Genomic DNA, 16,465 nt, shown 5'->3' on the forward strand with positions numbered 1-16,465 from the left:
GTAGGTAAAATCAAGTGACGTGGCAATTCATAAATCTAAATTTTATCTTTTGCCAAAATTGCATATCCATTGGTACACTGTCTTTTGACTTCTTTCCCAACATCATGCATTAGAGAAATGATGGCTCACTTAGAAGTCAGGTGCCTGGACCCCAGCATAACTTATCTAAAATGTGGACAGGGAAGTCCTGTTCCAGCATAGATATCATGTGAGAAAAGAAGGGAAAGCCTAAGACTTCTAGAATAGGCAAGGAACCTAGCAGCAATAGAAGCTCAGGGAACTCATTTCTTTGGCATCTTTATAGGATGGGTAATGTTATATTTTGGATCTGTAAGAAAAAAAACAGAACTTATTAGAAGAATAGTTGTTTTGAAAATGTTGATTAGCTATAAAACAATAATTGCTAGCAAATAAATATGTGCCAGTAACAATAGCTAATACTTCTTGAGGGCTTAATATATGCCAAGCAAGATTAAATGCACTTGGTGCATATTAACTCATCAATGAGGCAGCACTGTGAAATAGTAATTTTTCATCCCTACTTGACAGGTAAGGAAAATTAGGGGGAGTGACTAAATAGCTTGCTTTGAAATGATAGAGCTGTGATTTAAGTCAGATAATCTGTCTAGAGAGCCACAGAGGATAGTGACCAGGAAATGGCTCACATACACTCTTTCTAAATTAGAATGAGAACCCTATGAAGTAGGTTTTTTATCTATAGTTTACTCGACTTTACAGGTGAGGGACTTAAGCTCAGTGGCATACCAAGGTTGTAGGATGGAAGTGTGGATGGAGAGAGCCGTCCTGTGGGGAAAAGTATCCTATCATTACAGTGGTCTCCCTTATACATAGGGGATATGTTCCAAGACCCCCAGTGGATGCCTGAAACTGCAGACATACAGAACCCAGACAGACTATGTTTTTCCCTACTCAGACATACCTGTTGAGAGCCAAAGCTGAGTCGGGATGGCGCCTGGCGTTTTGCCAGGGGGAGTGGTTGAGAGGTGGCGCCAGCGAGCCATTAGGATGGTGATGGTTGAGTTCTCCCGGAGTTCCTAGATAGTTCTCGGAGTTCCTGTTAAGTTCCGGTTGAGCTCTCGGGGAGTTCCTGGAGAGTTCTGGTGGGTGGCGTTCTCGTGGGTTCGGAAATAAAGTTCGTTCTTGCTTGAATCCACAAGTGGCTCATGACCTCCTGGTTATTTGTGCCCAGCCAGACTGCGGCACATACCTATGATAAAGCTTGATTCATCAGTTAGTTATAACAAGGGATTAACAATGACAATTATAATGATATACTGGGATAAAATTGCCAGCATCACACTCCTGCATTTTTGGATCAGCTAATAAGTAAAAATAAGACTTAATTGAACATAAAGCATTGGGATACCCATCAATCAATCTGACAAAGAGCTGGCTATTAAGTGACTAATGGGTGAGTAGTGCATACTGCATGGATATGCTGGACAAAGGGATGATTCTTCTCCTTGTCTGGATAGAATGGGATGGTGAGAAGTTACATCATGCTACTCAGAATAGCACTCAATTTAAAAATTTTAAGTTGTTTATTTCTGGTATTTTCCATTTAATATTTTCAGACCATGGGTAATTGAAATTGAGGAAGTTGAAACCACAGATGGGGGAATACTATAACCCTTTATAAATTGCTAGTGTGTGGTGAAAACAAAGTTTAATTGACTTTTATTTGCTTCTGTTGTTTAAAATTTTCTAAAGACAATGCAACCTTTTAGTGACAATATCTAGAGTGGGTTCCTCTCCTTAGTCCTTCAACCCAAGCCTATACACACATTTGGCATGTCACTGGTACAGAGAAATTAAGTAACTGAGGTCACCCAGCTCTTGAGCACAAGATGCAAGATCTGAAGCTAGGTTTGCCTGGTTTCAAAGAGCATAATACTATAAAGCAGGGAGGCACAACATTTGATTCTTCTGCATTCATTAATTAATTAGAATCACTTAGGAAGCTCAGAAAACACAGCAATGTCCAAACCAATCCCACAGACTGATTTAATCAGAATGGCCATGGGTGAAAATTTACATCAATATTTTAAAGCTCATTACATTTGTTTTAGTCAGCTTTTTCACTGCTGTAACTAACAAATCTGACCAGAACAATTTTAGGGAGGAAAAGTTTATCTGGGGGCTCATGATTTCAGAGATCTCAGTCCATGGACAACAGGCTCCATTCCTCTGATGGGGGGGGGGGGTCTCAAAGTGAAGCTGAACATCATGGTGTAGTGTGTTTCAGAGGAAAGTGGCTCACTTGATGATAAGGAAGCGGGGGAGAGGGAGAGAGGGAGAGAGGGAGAGAGGGAGAGAGGGAGAGAGGGAGAGGGAGAGAGGGAAAGAGGGAGAGGGAGAGAGAAAGAGAGAGAGAGAGAGAGAGAGAGATTTTCACTTTCTATATACAAACATATACCCCAAAGGCACACCCCCAATGCCCTACCTCCTCTTGCCTTCAGTTACCACTCAATTAATCCCAACATGTGGTTAATTCACTGATTGGGTTAAGGCTCTATCATTTCGTCCCTGAACCTTCTTGCACTATCTCACATATGAGCTTTTGGGTGACACCTCCCATCCAAACCATAACTACATTTAGTCGAAAGTCCTTTCAGAATTGAGACCTTTAGAGTGTCGGTCTGGAATACATTTTTTTTTTAGAATGAATAAATTTAATTTTTTAAAATTTATTTATTTATTCTAATTTGTTATACATGACAGCAGAATGCATTTCAATTCATAGTACACATACAGCACAATTTTTCATGTCTCTGGTTGTACCCACAAGTAGAGTCATATCACTCATGTCTTCATGCATGTAAGTGATATGAGGATGGAAACTCCTGCTTATTTCCAGAGTCCAGGTGAATGGGATGTTTTTTCCCAAAATTTCACCTTTAGTCTGTGGATGTCTTTTCCTATGAGATGAGTCTCTTGAAGGTAGCATATTGCTGGGTCTTTTCTTTAAATCCAATCTTACAGTCTATGTCTTTTGATTGGTGAGTTTAGACCATTAACATTTATGGTTATTATTGAAACATGATTTGCATTCCTGGTCGTTTTTGTTTATTTTTGGCATTTAACTTGACTTGGTTTCTCCTTAGATTGATTTTTTCCTTTAGTGTAATACCTCCCTTTGCTGATTTTCATTGTTATTTTTTAATTCCTCCTCATGGAATATTTTGCCAAGAATGTTCTGTAGTGCAGGCTTTCTAGTTGTAAATTCTTTTAACTTTTGTTTATCATGGAAGGTGTTTATTTTGTCATCAAATCTAATGCATAATTTTACTGGATATAAATTCTTGGTAGACATCCATTTTCTTTCAGAGCTATTTATTTACTTGTTTATTTCCAGGATCTTTTAGCTTTCAGGGTCTGGGTTGAAAAAATCTATAGATATCCTAATTGATTTATCCCTATATGAAATCTGATTCCTTTCTCTTGTGGCTTTTAAAATTCTCTCCTTATTCTGTATGTTAGGCATTTTCATTATAATGTCTTGGTGTGGATCTGTTGTGATTTTGTATATTTAGTGTCCTGTAAGCCTCTTGTATTTGATTTTCCAATTCATTCTTCATGTTTGGAAATTTTTCTATTATTTCATTGAATAGATTATTCATTCCTTTGTATGTAACTCGATGCCGTCCTCTATCCCAATTATTCTTAAATTTGTTCTTTTTGTGTTATCCCATAATTCTTGAACATTCTGCAGGGTTTCTTACCATCTTCACTGTGTGGTCAACATTCTTTTCAATATTATATAGTTTGTCTTCATTGTCTGAGGTTCTGTCTTCCAAGTGCTCTAATCTGTTGGTGGTGATTTCCATTGTGTTTTTAATTTGGTTTATTGTTTTTTTCATTTAAAGGATTTCTGTGTTTTGTTTTGTTCAGAACCTCTATCCCCTTATTGAAGTAATTCTTTGCTTCCTGCTTATGTAGCTCTTTTTCAAAATGATCCTTTGCTGTCTGTATTTGCTCTCTTATATCATCCTTTAACTCACAGAATATTTTAACTAAGCACATTGTGAACTCCTTCTCTGTCATTTCTTCTTCTGTGCTGGCCTTGGATTCTAATATCTTGATTTGTTGGGGGCACTTTCTTCCTTTGTTTTTTCATGTGGTTCGTGTGTCTTCCCTTCTAGCACTGCAGATTCGAGGCATTTCAGTTTTTACCATATAGGCTTAGAGTGTCTCTGCAGGGTTGCAATACCTATCCTTTAAGGGGGAGAACAATATTAACAGATCTCAATACAAACAATACACAGCCTTAAACCAAATAGCTGCTATTAAGACATTTAGGTTTTTGTCACTATATCCAGAAATGATGAGTTCAGTTATCATCTACAATATAAACAGTAGGTTTGCAAAAGTGTCTACAGTTTCTGATGGTGAACAGAGAACCAGGGGTGAGGTGTAGGATGAGATGTTGAGGGGGTAGGAGGTGAGGATATAGTTATTAGATCTTAGAAAGCATGAAAGAGGAGTCTAAAGAAGTTGGCTAATAGCAGGAGAAAAGAGAGAAAATAATTTTGGGGAGACAAGTAAATAGGAAAACAATAAAAGAGTACACAAAACAAACAAAAATAAATATTAAAAAAATTAAAAATGTAAAAATAGGAGATAAAAGAATATACAACACAATCATTCAGACATCCCAGTTCTCAGTAGCCTAATTCATGAAAAGTACTTGGTTTCACAAATGTTGGGGATGTAAGGATTGGAGAAGAGAGAGAGAGAAAATAGTAAAAAACAATCTCGAAGGAAGATACAAGGATTGTTTTTCTTGGAGATCAGTATACTTCCTGCTTCTCTTCTGATCTAACAGGTGGAGTTGTCTGTTGTTTGCTGGTATCTCCACCCTCAAGATGGTGAATGTTAGTAGGATTGGAAGGTTGGTCTTGGGGGCAGAGCTCCTGGAGGTCAGGTATAGCACTTGTCAGTCCCAGATGGGGGACTGCACCCCAAGGATCTCCTTTAGGGACCACTCCTATGATGTGGACACCTGGTCTTATCTCCTTATTTTGCTTGCAGACCTGGCAATTCCTGGTCTCTAATTTAGTCTATAACTATATCTCACTCACCCCCTCCCTTCCTGTTTCCCAATCAGGAACCTTTCTCTCCAGAGGTCTGTGCTCTGGGGGCTGTTGTATTGGGCAGTTCAAGGCCAGGCTTTGTGGCCTATGAACTGCCTCAAGCACTGTGCCAGGTTAGTGGCTGCCAGGGGGTGTGGGGGGGGAGAGTTGGGGACTATAGTTAACTTGATATTGGTTCTAAGCCCCAGTTGGTGTCCCAAGCAGGGATTTGCCCCAACTAAAGATGGCTACAAAGATGTCCCAAGATGGAGGCAGCTGCTTTCAGCAATGGTGTGTCGGGTCAGGTGGGGCTGGGTGCTGGCATTGGGCAACCTGATCAGAGATGCAGGTCTGTGGTGAGCAATGTTGTGGCTGGCAGCTGTCTCCAGACCCTGTGTGTGTACCCAGGTACAGGCTACCATGTGTAGGGGACTATGACAGTGGTAGCAGTGTCCCAAGATGGAAGAAATTGGGGGAACCCCACATTGGTGGATGGGGGTCCACCCAGGAGTTGTGGCCGGAAGTCTTGCGGGTGGGCAGCAGCCAGGTGTCCTGTGCTGATGCTGAGTCCTGGAGACCTGCCCAGAATACGTTTCATTATCTTATAGAACAATCTCTAGGCACAACTCCTACTTAGAGGCAATCTTGCATTGAATTATTATACAAGCTGTGTACCTGAATGTTTGGCCCTGAGAAAGTACCAGGCTAGCCCACGAAGTTTGTGTACTGGAGAAGGAGAGCATGAGAAAGCTCCGTGTTCCCAGCAGCCCCTGGTGACAGAGGGAGAGCCTTCCCAGACTCCTATAGCACATATAAAATGCTGAGAAGTCAAGTAGAAGCAGCAAAGAGTAAATAGCACAGAGAGTTCCTTCTGCAAAGATAGCCCAGTGTTGACTGTTTGCCGTCAAACACTATTTAATAGTGTGCAACAGTTCCTTCTAGTCTATGCTGGTGAGGCAATTTGTAGAGTTCTGGGGCCAAAAATATCTCCTGGTCTCCCCCTATATTCAATCCAGACATTGAAAGAGCCAAGATGTTAGCATCACCTTTAATGATTAATGAAATTTGAGCAAAGCAAATCCTGACCATCCATGTAGGCCATCAGAGCAGATGATGAAAGACCAGAGGAGACCAGTCAGGGCTGGGCTTCCAAGTCTTAAGAAAGCTTTTAAAACATGCACCTTGAATTCCTGAGCTCCTTGAAGCTCATCTGATTCAGGATCTCCAAGGTTTGTAAAGCTTCCTCAGTGTGTTTCTAATGTGCCTTGCTTGGTTCCCGGTGTGGTAGAGGCCCTAGCTATGGTGTGACTAGTAAAGTTTTAGAAAGCACTAGGCTTCCTGGGTCTCCCCACCTCTCGCCCAGCACCTGAAGAATTGCTATTAAAGTAATATCCTTTATAGTCAAACAAGCATGGCCTGAGAATCCCCAAGTACAACCAAGTGCAGTGACGGAGTTTTGTACAGGGACCCCACTAGCCACATATGTCTGGGCATGAAGCACATATGGGCACAGCAGTCCGGGTAGGTCCTTGTGGAAGACAGATGTGGATTTTGAAGTTAGGCTAGTTTTAATTTTATTCTTGCCTCTGCCAGTTCACCAGCTATGAATATTTGAATCATGAATCTCCTCCAGCCACAATAACTACATCTGTAAAGTAGGGTATAAAAAGGCCTCCCTTGTATGTTTAGGGCAGTGACATTATGTGCCAGTCCTGGGCCTTCTTGTCCTCAAGTCTATTCCCCTCCCTCCATAGGTCTATTTTGTAAGTGAGGCATCAGCTGACTTCTGGCCTGGTTGGCCAATGGTAGATCCCACGGGAGACTGGAAGATGAGAGAAGGAAGAAACCATGATATTCTCTTTCTCTTTGACTTGGTGACATCCCTGCAGTGGCTTCTCTATCATGGCCCATGCTCCCACCAAATAATCTCACCACAATTCTAGATTCTACTCTATGATCTCCATCCTGTGGCCTGCAGTTACCCTGCATCGCCATGAGCCATCTCAGGGTCACCTCATGTTCTATGTTGCATACTCATCTCTTCTTCTACCATCAATTCTTCAATTTATCTTCCCTTTCTCTCAAATACTTAAGTGGTTCTTTTTCTTTATTCTCTTCTAATTAGATTCTTACATAATAATGCTGCAAGTATAGGGCTTGGTACTATTTATACTCAATAAATTGGAAACTATTATAATTGAGTATAATATAATAAACCACTGCTCATTCCCCAGGAGCTTCCTGCCAGGGTCCTCTGTGTGAGTATTCAAGGGCGAGACAGCTGACTGTAGCCAACTCTGGCTGAGCAGCTCTCCCAAGTTTAAAATAATAACAACAACAGACAACATTTATATAATGCTTACTTTGCCTGGCATGGTTCTAATTGCTTCCTTTAAATTAATTCGTTCAATCTTCACCAAAACCCTATGGGGGAGACACTGTTACAACTCAAAACAAGCAAAGAATGAAAAGGGTCAAGTGACTTGTCCAAGGTCACAGAGCTAGTGTCGATGGCAAAGCCAAGATTCAACCCTAGGAAATCAGCACCAGAAGCTGTGCTTTACACCAACTCTCAAGATGACTGCCTCAGAACCAGGAGAAACAATCCATTCTCAGAGATCATTGCCACTCAACACTGAAAGCTGCCACCAGGAAGGGCCTCTACCTCTCAGAGGCTCAGACTGCACAAGAACTCTGACATCTTGAAAGTGCATCAGTGCCCAGCCTGGCTCAGAAAGGCTCTGCATCTGGCCCTGAGGCTGCCCGGCACCCACTCCTTCTTTTCTGCTTTAATAGACTTCTCCAATGGAGCCTGACCATGCAGGAATCCATAAGCCATTAACTGGAGCTATATTAAGCCTATAAAAACCAATTGTTAACATTCCAATGACTTCTTATAAATTGGTCCATCAGATGGCTTTATTCATTCACTAATTAATTGAAGACAGAAAGGAACTAACTTTTATTTCGTATTTCCTGTCCCCAGTCATTTGTCAGAAGCTCTACATGTAACGTCTCTTTTCCTTTTCATCTTCCTAGCAACCTGGGACAGAAATATATGATTCCACTTTACAGATAAGAAAACTGAGCTCAGAGAAACTGAGTAGGACTTCAGAGCAATGCCATAATTTAAACCCTCATCTGCTCACTCCACCTCGCCACACTCTCCTCCGAGTTAAGACAAGGATGGTATCTACATGGAGATTTTAAAGTTTGGTACTCAAAAGCATAATTAGGAAGCTTGGGACACTTTCCACACAGGAAATTTCAGAATTTCCAGAGATGAGTCAATGCTCTTCACCTCACATTTCACCCATTTGATGATCCACCTCTCTGTGCCAGGAAGTGGGCAGCTAGCTGATAGCTCTTTGCACAGAACCTCATACTGAGAGGAACTGTACTCAAGGAAGTCGATCCTATAATGTTATGAATAAGGCATTTGGAGCCCTTGGTAAGGGAAAATATAGTTTGTGTGTGATAGAGATGTGGGTTGTTGGGGTCCAGAGGGTAGACTGTGGTCTGAAGCCTTTAATAGAGCCTCCAGGGATTCCCACCTCCTAATATTAAACCTGTTATGGTCCCTCAAGGGCTCATGTGCTGAAGGCTTGTTGGTTCCCAGTGCAGCATTGGTCAGAGGTGGGGCTCCTGGAAGTGATTGGATCACAAGAGCTCTGACCTCATTGGTGGATTAATCCATTGATGGGTTTATAGCTGATCATCTTATTGGGAGGTGGAAATGGAAACTTTAAGGAAGTGGGACCTAATTGGAAAAAAGTAGGTCACTGAGAGTGTGTCCTGGAGGGCATAACTTGTCCCAACCTTTATTTCTTTTTTCTTCTTTCTCTCCTTTCTGGCTGCTATGAGGTAAGCAGCTCAACTCTACCACACCCTCTGCCATAATGTTTCTGCCTCACCTCAGCCCTAAAGCAATGGATGTCCCAGACCACGGACCACAATCTATGAAACTGTGGACTAAAATAAACCTTTCTCACTCTAAGTCATTATTCTTAGGCACTTTGTCACAGGGCAAAAAGTTGATGAACACAGTGTCCTTGTAGAATTCCCTCCTTTTGTGGCTGGGCATAATGATCTGCGTCCAGTGACTAGAACACAACATGAGTTGACAAAATGACTCCAGCTTGTGTCTTGCTCATTCTTTCCTGCCCTCTCTCTGGCCTGCTCCATCTGATAGAATCCAGTCACCATGTTGTGAACTTCCCGTTGAACAGGTCCATGTGGCAAAGAATGAAGGGAGGTCACAGGCCAACTGCTAACGAAGAACTCAAGACCCCAGTCCAACAGTTCATAAGAAACTGCATCCTGCCCAAACCACATGAGCAGAAGCAGCTTTTTCCCTGTCATTTGAAACTTCAGCCTGGATGACACTGTGAGGAAAGCCTTGTGAAGGACCCTGACAGGAGCACCCAGATTTATGACCCACAGAAACTGAGGAGCAGTAAGTATTTTTGGCTTAAAGACACTAAATTTAGGGATCATTTCTTATGCAACAGTAGACAACCAATACACTTGGTGTCTCATCTGAGCCAGGACTCCTTCTCAGTGGGGCTCAAGAGAATAATATCATTTGGCTCCAAATTCAGCTCTCCAGGAGAGAGGAAAGAAAGAAAATGAACATTTATTGAGCACTTACTAAAACTTTTAAGTGCTCACTCTGGGAACTTATTATCACATTTAATCCTTCCAACACAAACTCTTTCAGGATATAAAAAATCAACATGCAAAATTTAGTAGCTTTCCTGTACACCAATAATAAATGCATAGAAAAAGAAATTAGGAAAACAATCTCCTTCACAATAGCCTCAACAAATATCTAGTAATAAATCTAACCAAGGTGAAAGACCTCTATAATGAAAAATCATGGAACACTGAAGAAACATTAAAGAACATTAAAGAAATTGAGGAAGATACTAGAAAATGGAAAGAGCTCCCTGTTCATGGGTAGGCAGAATTAACATTTTTTAAATGGCCATATTACCAAAAACAATGTATAGATTCAAAATGCCAAAGATATTCTTCACAAAACTAAAAAAAAAAAAATAGTTTTAAAATTCATTTGAGGGGGAGCCGCCGAGAAGCGACCAGCAAGCAGGGAGATTGCAGCAGATGCTGTGGAATCCTGCCACCTGAGCACTCACGGAGCCCTGGGCTGAGTTCGGGATTTCAGACGGGGAAGGAAGCGGTACAGTTCTATCGCCCGCAACGGAAACTCCACCAAGGAAACCAGCGGCCACCATCTTGGAGAGCTGAAGTAACGACCACCACTCTCCAACAGATTGCAACAATAAAACAGGTGCGTGTTACTCAGCTCATCTCCCATACAGCGGGGAATTCACATAAAATCTCTCCTAGCTCTCCGAGGGAGGGATTATCAGAGCAAACCTGCATAAAGACTCGGGGAAAACTAGAGACACACGACCTTCAACTCCCCCTCCCATCAGCGAGGAAAACGAAACCTGTATTGCCAGCGAGGGGGAGGGGCAAGCAGAAAAAAATCAAAACAATAGAGTGCCGGGCGGTTCTCAATAGCCACCCTCCACGCCCAACAAATGGCAGGCCCAGAGTACAGTTTGAACTGCCGAGAGGCATAACTCAGAGGAAATCTGGTCTAGCAGGAGAAACCAGGACTAGCAGGGGAAACCAGGGGACTAGAGGCCAGGCCCGCGCGACTGGGAGGCTGGAGACCACACGCCCGCCTGAGACAACCGGCCCATTGCCCCTACGACTGGGCGGCTGGAGATCGCCTGCCCACCAGTGACAGCCGGCCGATTGCCCCTGCGACTGGGCAGCTAGAGATCGCCCACCTGCCGGCGACAGCCAGCCCGCTGCCTGTGCAACTACGCGGCTGAAGACCACACGACCACCGGCGACCGATCATCAGCCCTCTGGCAACCAACCCCGCGACTGGGCGGCTAGAGATCACCCGCCCACCAGTGACAGCACACCCGCTGTCCACGTGACTGGGCGGCTGGAGACCGCCCGCCAGCCGGCGACTTATCCCCCGCCTGCTGCCAGCGGGACTGAGTGGCTGGAGACCACCTGGCCGCTGGCGTCCATGAGCTGAAACCAAACAGAGACAGTCCAGTCCCACCCCTCCATTCGGACACCCCAGTAAGGGGCCTGGGGCCTGCCTTGGCAGAGAGGTGACGTCATTGGAGCTCAGCCGTCGGAATTCCTTCCCAGCGAAATCCACTTTAGCAAGCATAGTCTACCAACACAAAGGAGAGACAACAGAGATATAAAAAAACAAAACAAATTTATAGAAGAGAGCAGAAACACAGCAATCAAATAGAGCTGGAAAGTAGCGTGAACATCATGAAAAAACAAGGAAAAAAAGGAGTACAAACAATGCAGGACAACTTAAATCTACAGGAGGAGCTAGAAGCATCAGAGACAGGGATAGGGAAAGAACTCAAGGCATACCTAACTCAGATGGAAAGGGATATTAGAGAAGACACGAGACAGCAAGTCCAAGCAATGAAAGTATATTTTGAAGACTAATTAAACAAACAAATTCAAATGGCAAAGAACGAGCTTTACCAGGAGATAGAGATCTTAAAAAAAATCAAACAGTAATACTAGAAATACAAGAAACTATAAACCAAATTAAAAACTCAAATGAGAATATTACAAATAGACTAGATCAAGAAGAAGTCAGAACATCAGATAATGAAGACAAAGTTTATCAACTTGAAAAGAATATAGTCAACACAGAAAAGACGCTTAAATCCCATGAGCAATCTATTCAAGAGATATGGGATGTCATAAAAAAACCAAATTTGAGAGTCATCAGGATAGAAGAAGGCATAGAGATTCAAACCAAAGGAATGGAAAAACTATTAAATGAAATAATTCTAGAAAACTTCCCAGAGATGAAAAATGGAATGGATTGCCAAATCCTGAAAGCCTACAGGACCCCAAACATTCAAAACCGTAATAGACCAACTCCAAGTCATATAATTATGAAGATAGCCAACATACAGAACAAGGAGAGAATATTAAAAGCTATGAGAGAAAGGAGGCAGATTACATTCAGGGGTAAACCTATTAGGTTAACGACTGATTTTTCATCACAGACTTTGAAAGCGAGAAGACCCTGGAACAATGTATTTCAAACACTGAAAAATAATGGATTCCAACCAAGAATACTGTATCCAGCAAAATTAGGCTTCAGATTTGACAATGAAATTAAAATCTTTCACAATAAACAAAAGCTAAAAGAATTCGCAGCCAGAAAACCAGCACTGCAAAGCATTTTGAACAAAATACTACAAGAAGAGGAATTGAAAAATAGTGCCCAAAACTAACAGCAGGAGGTATCTCAGTAAAGGGGGAGGAAAATAACCAAAAAGTAAAAACTAGCCAAACTAAAATAAATAAATAAATAAACATGACTGAAAGTACAAACCATATTTCAATTGTAACCTTAAATGCTAATGGCCTAAACTCATAGGCTAGTAACCTGGATCAAGAAAACAAATCCAACAATATGCAAGTGACAATATAGACACAACATACAAGAATCTATGGGACACAATGAAAGCAGTTTTAAGAGGGAATTTCATTTCTTGGAGTTCTTTCCTCAAAAAAAGAAAAAACCAACAAATAAATGAACTCACACTACACCTCAAAAACCTAGAAAAGGAAGAGCAAAACAACAGCAAATGTAGTAGAAGACAAGAAATAATTAAAATTAGAGCAGAAATCAATGAAATTGAAACAAAAAAAACATTGAAAAAATTGAAAAAACTAAAAGTTGGTTCTTTGAAAAAATAAATAAGATCGACAGGCCCTTAGCCATGCTAACGAAGAGAAGAAGAGACAGAACTCAAATTACTAACATATGGGATGAAAAAGGCAATATCACAACAGACACAACAGAAATACAGAAGATAATTAGAAAGTATTTTGAAATCCTATATTCCAATAAAATAGAAGATAGTGAAGATATCGATAAATTTCTTAAGTCATACGATCTGCCCAGATTGAGTCAGGAAGACACACACAATTTAAACAGACCAATAACAAAGGAAGAAATAGAAGAAGCCATCAAAAGACTACTAACCAAGAAAAGCCCAGGACTGGATCGGTATACAGTGGAGTTTTACAAAACCTTTAAAGAAGAATTAATACCAATACTTTTCAAGTTATTTCAGGAAATAGAAAAAGAGGGAGCTCTTCCAAATTCATTCTATGAGGCCAACATCACCCTGATTCTGAAACCAGACAAAGACACCTCAAAGAAAGAAAACTACAGACCAATATCTCTAATGAACTTGGATGCAAAAATTCTCAATAAAATCCTGGCAAATCGAATACAAAAGCATATCAAAAAAATTGTGCACCATGATCAAGTAGGATTCATCCCTGGGATGCAAGGCTGGTTCAATATACAGAAATCAATAAATACTATTCACCTCATCAATAGACTTAAAGACAAGAACCATATGATCATCTCCATAGATGCAGAGAAAGCATTTGACAAAGTACAGCATCCCTTTATGTTCAAAACGCTAGAAAAACTAGGGATAACAGGAACTTACCTCAACATTGTAAAGCTATATATGCTAAACCTCAGGCTAGCATCATCCTAAATGGAGAAAAACTGAAGGCATTCCCTCTAAAATCTGGAACAAGACAGGGAAGCCCTCTATCACCACTTCTATTCAATTTAGTTCTTGAAATACTAGCCAGAGCAATTAGACAGACAAAAGAAATTAAAGGCATAAAAATAGGAAAAGAAGAACTTAAATTATCGCTATTTGCGGATGACATGATAATATATTTAACAGACCCAAAAGGGTCTACAAAGAAACTGCTAGAGTTAATAAACGAATTCAGCAAAGTGGCAGGATATGAAATCAACATGCATAAATCAAAGGCATTCCTGTATATCAGCAGCAAATCCTCTGAAATGGAAATGAGGAAAAACACTCCATTCACAATATCCTCAAAGAAAATAAAATACTTGGGAATCAACCTAACAAAAGAGGTGAAAGATTTATACCATGAAAACTACAGAACCCTAAAGAGAGAGATAGAAGAAGATCTTAGAAGATGGAAAAATGTACCCTGTTCATGGATTGGCAGAACTAACATCATCAAATGGCGATATTACCCAAAGTTCTCTACAGGTTTAATGTGATGCCATTTAAAATCCCAATGGCATTTCTTGCAGAAATAGATAAAGCAATCATGAAATTCATATGGAAAAACAAAACACCCAGAATAGCAAAAGCAATTCTAAGCAGGAAGTGTGAATCTGGAGTTATAGCGATACCAGAGTTCAAACTGTACTACAAAGCAATAGTAACAAAAACAGCATGGTACTGGTACCAAAACAGGCAGGTGGACCAATGGTACAGAATAGAGGACACAGAAACCAATCCACAAAATTACAACTTTCTTATATTTGATAAAGGGGCTAAAAGCATGCAATGGAGGAAGGATAGCATCTTCAACAAATGGTGCTGGGAAAATTGGAAATCCATATGCAACAAAATGAAACTGAATCCCTTTCTCTCGCCATGCACAAAAGTTAACTCAAAATGGATCAAGGACCTCGATATCAAGTCAGAGACACTGCGTCTGATAGAAGAAAAATTTGGCTATGATCTACATACTGTGGGGTCGGGCTCCAAATTCCTTAATAGGACGCTCATAGCCCAAGAGTTAATAACAAGAATAAACAAATGGGACTTATTTAAACTAAAACATTTTTTCTCAGCAAGAGAAACAATAAGAGAGGTAAATAGAGAGCCTACATCCTGGGAACAAATTTTTACTCCTCACACTTCAGATAGAGCCCTAATATCCAGAGTATACAAAGAACTCAAAAAATTAGACAATAAGATAACAAATAACCCAATCAACAAATGGGCCAAGGACCTGAACAGACACTTCACAGAGGAGGACATACAATCAATCAATAAGTACATGAAAAAATGCTCACCATCTCTATCAGTCAGAGAAATGCAAATCAAAACCACCCTAAGATACCATCTCACTCCAGTAAGATTGGCAGCCATTATGAAGTCAAACAACAATAAGTGTTGGCGAGGATGTGGGGAAAAGGGTACACTTGCACACTGCTGGTGGGACTGCAAATTGGTAAGGCCAATTTGGAAAGCAGTATGGAGATACCTGGCAAAGCTGGGAATGGATCCACCATTTGACCCAGCTATCGCCCTCCGCGGACTATTCCCTGAGGATCTTAAAAGAGCATACTACAGGGATACTGCCACATCAATGATCATAGTGGCACAATTCACAATAGCTAGACTGTGGAACCAACCTAGATGCCCTTCAATAGATGAATGGATAAAAAAAAAATGTGGCATCTATACACAATGGAGTATTACGCAGCAATAAAAAAATGACAAAATCATAGAATTTGCAGGGAAATGGATGACATTAGAGCAGATTATGCTAAGCGAAGCTAGCCAATCCTTAAAATACAAAAGCCAAATATCTTCTTTGATATAAAGAGAACAACTAAGAACAGAATAGGGAGGAAGAGCATGAGGAAAAGATTAACATTAAAGACGAGTGGGGGGAGAGAAAGGGAGAGAGAAGGGAAAGCATATGGAAATGGTAGGAGACCCTCAATTTTACACAAAATTACATAGAAGAGGATGTGAGGAGAAAGGGGGGGGAACAAGGGAAAGAATTGAACAACAGCAGATGAGGTAGAGAGGGATGATGGGAGGGGAGGGAAGGGGGGATAGTAGGGGATAGGAAAGGTAGCAGAATACAACAGTCACTAATATGCCACTATGTAAAAATGTGAGTGTGTAACCGATGTGATTCTGCAATTTGTATTTGGGGTAAAAATGGGAGTTCATAACCCAATTGAGTCAAATGTATGAAAGAAGATATATCATGAGCTTTGTAATGTTTTGAACAACCAATAAAAAATATTAAAAAAAATAAAATTCATTTGGAAGAATAAAAGCCTAGAACAGCCAAAGTAATTCTAAACTAAAACAGCAATGCTGGAAGCATGAAGTATACCTGACTTCAAGCTATACCACAGAGATAGAGTAACCGAAGCTACACAGTACTGCATAAAAATAGACACATAGACCAATGGACCAGAATAGAAGACACAGAGACAAACTCATACATCTACAGTCATCTAATCCTTGACAAAGGTGCCAAAAACATACTTTGGAAAAAAGAAAGCCTTTTAGAAGTCACAGAAACTGAGAAACTCCATATAAAAGTCAACTCAAAATGGATCAAAGACCTTGGAATTAGACCAAAAACTTTGCAACTCCTAGAATAAAATGCAGGTCAACACTCCAACATATAGGATGAAGCATTGACTTCCTCAATAGGACTCTTAAAGCTCA

At 40.8% G+C, this 16,465-nt stretch overlaps 1 long non-coding RNA gene across 1 annotated transcript in view; it reads right to left on the minus strand.

The window, feature by feature from the left end:
* Positions 1-210: 210 nt before the first annotated feature.
* LOC308634370 overlaps positions 211-16,465 on the minus strand; it is a 184,881-nt gene continuing 168,626 nt past the window's right edge. Inside the window, exons 2-3 of the long non-coding RNA XR_014019008.1 lie at positions 941-1,228; positions 211-328 (exon numbers count right to left, since the gene is read on the minus strand). This is a non-coding gene — a long non-coding RNA (uncharacterized lncRNA). The remainder of the gene's footprint in view (positions 329-940; positions 1,229-16,465) is intronic.

Source organism: Spermophilus citellus (genome assembly GCF_964194105.1).
Source record: "Spermophilus citellus genome assembly, chromosome: 15".
NCBI classification, from domain to species: domain Eukaryota; kingdom Metazoa; phylum Chordata; class Mammalia; order Rodentia; family Sciuridae; genus Spermophilus; species Spermophilus citellus.